The sequence below is a fragment of the Nilaparvata lugens genome, chromosome 5, assembly GCF_014356525.2.
Source record: "Nilaparvata lugens isolate BPH chromosome 5, ASM1435652v1, whole genome shotgun sequence".
NCBI lineage: Eukaryota > Metazoa > Arthropoda > Insecta > Hemiptera > Delphacidae > Nilaparvata > Nilaparvata lugens.
Genome location: NC_052508.1, coordinates 667,283 through 673,282, shown reverse-complemented (window position 1 = coordinate 673,282; position 6,000 = coordinate 667,283).

Here is a 6,000-nt window from a genome sequence, read left to right as displayed (position 1 = left end):
CACAGTGCCTTGTCTGATACGAGAATTTTATTTTCGACTGTCTGATAAGGCTGTAATCAATCCATTCCGTTGTTTCTCCTGTCTTCCGCTACTCAGTCGCAAAATATTCAAATTCTTGCCGTTGTTCTATTCTTTTTTGAAATTAATTATTTGTTTTGAATTCTAACTCTCTCTTAGTTAAATTAAATTATCAGAATATTAGAGGTTGTCGCACAAAGACTCACGAATTACTAAAGTCTGTGCTGGGTGAAAGTTTTGACATTGTTGCTTTAACTGAAACCTGGCTGAGTGATGAAATTCATGATAGCGAGCTGTTCGATGCTCGATATCGTGTTTACAGATGTGACCGTGATAGGATTGTCTCTGGTAAGCGCTGGGGTGGGGGGGTTCTTTGCGCTGTGGCTGATAAATGGTCATCTCGACTCATTCATTCTCGTGCTACTGCGCGCTATGAATCGCTGCTTGTCAAGCTATCCATCCAAGATAAGATCGTTTCTATCTGTGTTGTTTATTTTGCTCCCGAATCTAACCTGGTTGACTATTGTGACTTCTTTGATTTCATTGAGGGATGCAATGAAATTTACTCTCATGATTTGTTAATTGTAGGAGATTTCAATCTAAGTGAGATAAATGGTACCTTGTGTCACAATACTGTGTGGGGGACAGGTAAATATGCCAGGCTAAGAAACTTCATGTGCCTTTTCAATCTTAAGATGTACAATAATGTATTAAATGCAAACTCTAAAACTCTTGACTTGTCTATGAGTAATCTGCCTTTGGTTGTTTTACATGAAACTAGTCCTCTGCTTGCAGAGGATCCGCATCATCCAAGTTTGGATATTAGTTTTACCGTTAAAAGAAAGCCAAAACAGCCTCCTTTAAATATTGAGTATTATAACTTCAAAAAAGCGAATTTCCTTGAATTTTATTTAACACTCAGAGATTCTGATTGGAATAGTTTATATGAATTTCATGATGTAGATCTGGCTCTTGATTATTTCTATGAATTGATGAATAATGCCTTCACTTTGCATATACCAAAGAATAAAAAAATAATTAAATCTAGGTATCCAGTTTGGTATACAAGGAATATAATTCAAATGATTAAATCTAAAAATAAGTGTGCGCGTAAAAAATCGTTCTCCAGATACTACTTGAACAAATTCATAGATTTAAGAGCGTCAATAAAATCAGAAATAAATATAGCTTATCAGAGGTACATAGACTCATTACAATGCGACATTAAATCCAATATGAAACAATTCTGGAATTACGTAGGGAGTAAAAAGGAATCAAGGTCAGTGGCAGATTGTTTTGAATGGAATGGATGTAAATATACCAGTCAGGAGGTGCCTCAGGCATTTGCTAATTATTTTCATTCAACCTATATTGATTGCAACAACAATAATGATACTACGCCTCCCGAAAACGACAATGAAGCTAATAATATTAATCATATTTTGCCACCTCTTGATAAACTTCAAATAAAATTTATCTCTGAGGAAGAAGTCAGCTCAGCCATAGATGACCTGAAAGCCACACGCTCTTGTGGACCTGATGGAGTGCCAGGATATATAATAAAAGGATGTAAGGATATACTCACTAAACCCTTGAAAATCATCTTCAATTTGGCTCTCAAATCAAATAAATATCCTGCAAAATGGAAAGTTGCTAGGATAACACCCATCCACAAATCTGGTGCTAAAAATATAATCGGAAACTTTCAACCGATTGCTATTTTGAATTCAACAAGCAAGGTATTTGAGTATATACTTTACAGTAAAGTATTTAATCACGTAAAGCCTGTAATCTCCCCTTTTCAACATGGGTTCATGCCTTCGCGATCAACGGTTACTAATTTGCTGCAGTTTTCCCAATCTGTTTCCTCTGAGCTAGATGTACAAGGTCGCGTCGATGTAATTTACTTAGATTATAAAAAAGCATTTGATACAGTAAATTTCACAGTACTTTTAAATAAGATGAAAGGTTTCGGACTGTCTGAGAGTCTGATTACATTTTTTAAAAGTTATCTCGTTGATAGGAAATCTTATGTATTATTCAATAATCAGAGGTCTCTTGATTTCACCAACACATCAGGTGTCCCTCAGGGATCAAATCTTGGCCCATTATTGTTTTTATTGTTAATAAATGATCTTCCTGATTACATTGAAAAGTCCGGTATTCTGCTGTTTGCTGATGATGTTAAGCTCTTCAGGCCTATAGCTGGTATTCATGATTGTGCCTTCTTGCAGCGGGATTTGGACGGTGTTCAGAGGTGGTGTGAATTGAATAAATTAGAAATCAATATTTCAAAAACCAAGTTCATGATCTTTACCCGCCAAAAGAATCCCAGACAATATAGTTATAAAATAAATGATACTTTTCTGGACAGGGTAACGAGTATGAGAGACCTGGGAGTCTTGATGGACCCAGCACTTGAATACAGGGATCATTTGGCTCATGTCATGAATTCGGCCAATAGATCACTAGGGTTTCTCTTTCGTAATTGTAAGCCCTTCACTAGATGTGAGGTCATATTGAATATTTATAATGCAACAGTGAGGAGCAAGCTAGAGTATGCTGCACTTGTTTGGGAGCCATCACAGAGCACTGCCGTAAATGATTTAGAGATTATTCAAAATAAGTTATTGAGGTATCTTTATTTCAAAACGTATAATACATTTTGTCCAATAGCTTTTTCCACCGAAACCTTAAGGTCAACATTTAAAGTCCAAAAATTAAAAACCAGAAGATCCATTAGAGCATTAATGTTATTATATGACATTCTAAATAATAATATATTCATGCCAGATTTCATCAATTTGTTAAATTTCCATGTTCCATGCAATAGACCAAGACTTAATATGCTATTTCAGATACCGTTTGTCAGAACCGTTCACCATTTCAATTCCTACCTGAATAGAACAATGAGATTGTACAATAGACTAAACCCATTCCTTGACCCCTTCTATGACCGCTTCAATACATTCAAAAAATCTTGTGAAAAATTATGCTGCTCAATTGATGAATAAATTATTATTTTTGAGCTCTACTAACTCTCCTTTTTTTTCAACTGTTTCTTCTTTCTTTTTATTTAAATATTTTCCATCCTATACCCTTTTACTAACTTTCTGAATCTGACCAATATATCGTTCTCTTCTAATCTTATTAGTTATAGCCTACTGAATTGTGAATATTTAATGAATTGCGATATTATTTTCTTTTCTCTTATTCTCTTTTTTAATTGTAACGTTACACTATCAAATGTGTCATTAAGGCTCGTACTGGAGTTTGTCTGTGAGCCTTTCTATGTTTTTATGGAATAAATAAATAAATAAAATTTCAAACTGATGAAAAACTTGGAACAACGTACCAATCACATTATCGGCAATCCTTCCGTCATCCTGAAATACCAGGATTTGCACTTTGTTTCCTTCTCCTTCAAGCACTGTGGATTTCCTCAACTACTCTCAATCAAGCTTATATTTTCCTCTCAGAACTTTTCTCAACACATGTATTGCTTATAGCTTGATAATAATTGTTTTGGACATCCCATTCGAAATCGGATTTTTCAAAGAGAACTATTGGTTCCTGATTCTCAGAATTAAATAAAAACCCAATTGTTGTTGATGTAGTGGGGGAGAAGTTGGGGTGAGCCTGGTGATTTATCATCTTTATTCATCTTACTCTGTATGTCTGAATGAGATGGATACAACATATTTGAATAAAATATTCTTCATTCCTCAAACAATGTTCAGAGATGCTTCCCATTAACTCAGATTCATGGAGTTCGATTTCATTCGCCTCTCATAATTCACAATTGAAAGCACGACATCAATGAGTTTACTTGTTTACAAAGAAACTGGAACGGAGTTGAACTTAATCTTTCACTTAATTTAACTCAACTTACTTTCACTCCCTCATGAGAGATAATATCTCCAAATAGTTTATACAAATAATAGACCACACAATGTGGACTATTTCAGTCTGTTACAGTATGAACCAAAACATTGTTATGTTCTATTCTGGATAATAATAATTAATAATAATGGTTGATGGAGATAATTATTGTGCTCGGTTTCACCTCAAGAGCAGGAAATTGAGCCTGTAATAGTATTTGATAAATACTGCATTTAATCCAATTATCCAGTGATTATAACTTAGCACTTTAACTTGAGCAGCCTGAGCCGATGTTCAGAGAGCACAAATTATTGCTTCCGTAATTGCAGCCGACTCATTCTGTAGAGCAGGAGCCAAAGTAATTTGCCAGCAATATATAACCGACATTTCACAGGCATTATCACCATAGATGAAACGAGCGATCTCCGTGGGTGGGCAACACCAAGGTGAGGACTGAAACAGCCCAATTGCAGGGTTGCTGCACTAATAAAAGCAGACGTAGGCTTATATTATAGCCCAGTATGATAACCCTGAATGACGGTAATAATATTTGTGAATAGTAGCACACTTGTATACTATAGCTCTTCTGTAAATAGGCGCCATAATGATTACAAGCTTTGATGACTTCAATCTTTAACACCCTCACCTCTTTAGTTTTCTATGTAGTTATGGATAAAATCAGCAATACATGCAAACAAATGAAGAATGTCCACCGACATTGATCATCTCAGGGAAGGAAAAGCAACAGGCCCTGATAGAATATCAAACGAGGAGTTAAAAGCAGGTAGCGAAAGAGTTATTGAAATAATAACAAAAATATTCAATTTATGCCTTAGGAGTGGAAAGATTCCTGAAATATGGCCTAAAGCTAACTTGATATTACTCTTCAATCAAGGTAATGGGATGGAAATCAAGAATTATAACCGTCAAATAAGTCTCCTGTCAAATATTTACAAGATATTCATGGCAGTAATCTCCTACAGGATAGATGGATATTTGACGGCAGCAACTTTAATCAACCAGACCGGATTTAAGAAAAACTTCTCTACGCTGGATAACATCCTAGTCTTACAGGAACTGATAAGGCGTTCTAATGAGTATAAATTTCCACTAGTGCTCCTATACATTAATTTAGAGAAAGTATCCGATAAAATCAACACAACTTCCGTATTACGAACGCTTGAAGACATGGGAATTGTCAATGAGTACCTGGAATTATTCAGATTCATTTACAGGAACATGAAAATTGAATTCAAATTGAGAGGAAAAGGAAGAGTGGTTGAAGTGAATAGAGGCTTAAGGCGGGGAGACCATCAGCGAAAATATTTAATGCATTTCTGGAAAAATCTTTAGATAGATGAATTATAATAGCAGGAAAAAGGAATCGAGATCAATTGGGTGAAATTTAATACATTGAAATTTGCCTATGATATTGCTATTATAGGAAATAGCACCGAAGAAGTATGTAGAATTATGAAGGAAAGTAACAAGAAAGGTTGGATTGAAAGTAAATTTTGATAAATCAAAAGTAATGATTTATAATAGTGAAAGTAACAAGAGAGTATTAGAGACCGAAGACGGAAGGATGGAAGCAGTTGAACACTTCATCTACTTAGGACATCGAAAAGGGAGAGATGGACAATGGAGAGTGATTACTAGAAGAGTGGCAATAGGCTGGTCAATGTTCAAGAAATACAGCTATCTCTCAGATCAGTAAATATTCATTTAAGTATAAACTTTCGGAAAGTACTATTCATGTTTCAGCGAAACTTGCATCTTGTTAAGCAAGCTTGAGATCAAAAGAAAAATGTTATTGAAACCAGACAAATCAATAACAGCATACAGTAATTAAATTCTTCTCCAGCGAGGCAAAATGCAAGAAAAATATTCATGAAGAGTGTTCCAAATTGAACGTTCATGCACCTCCGACGGGACTTTGATTATTTCAGTTTTCTTTTTAGAAAAAAGTGATTGCATTTCTGGCTGATAGGTTGATGGCAATGAGAAACCTTAAATTAAAAACGATAGCAAACACTTGCAATGAATCATCCAATTAGATTCTGTAGTTTTTGAATATGATGCAGTGATTATGAATCTCTC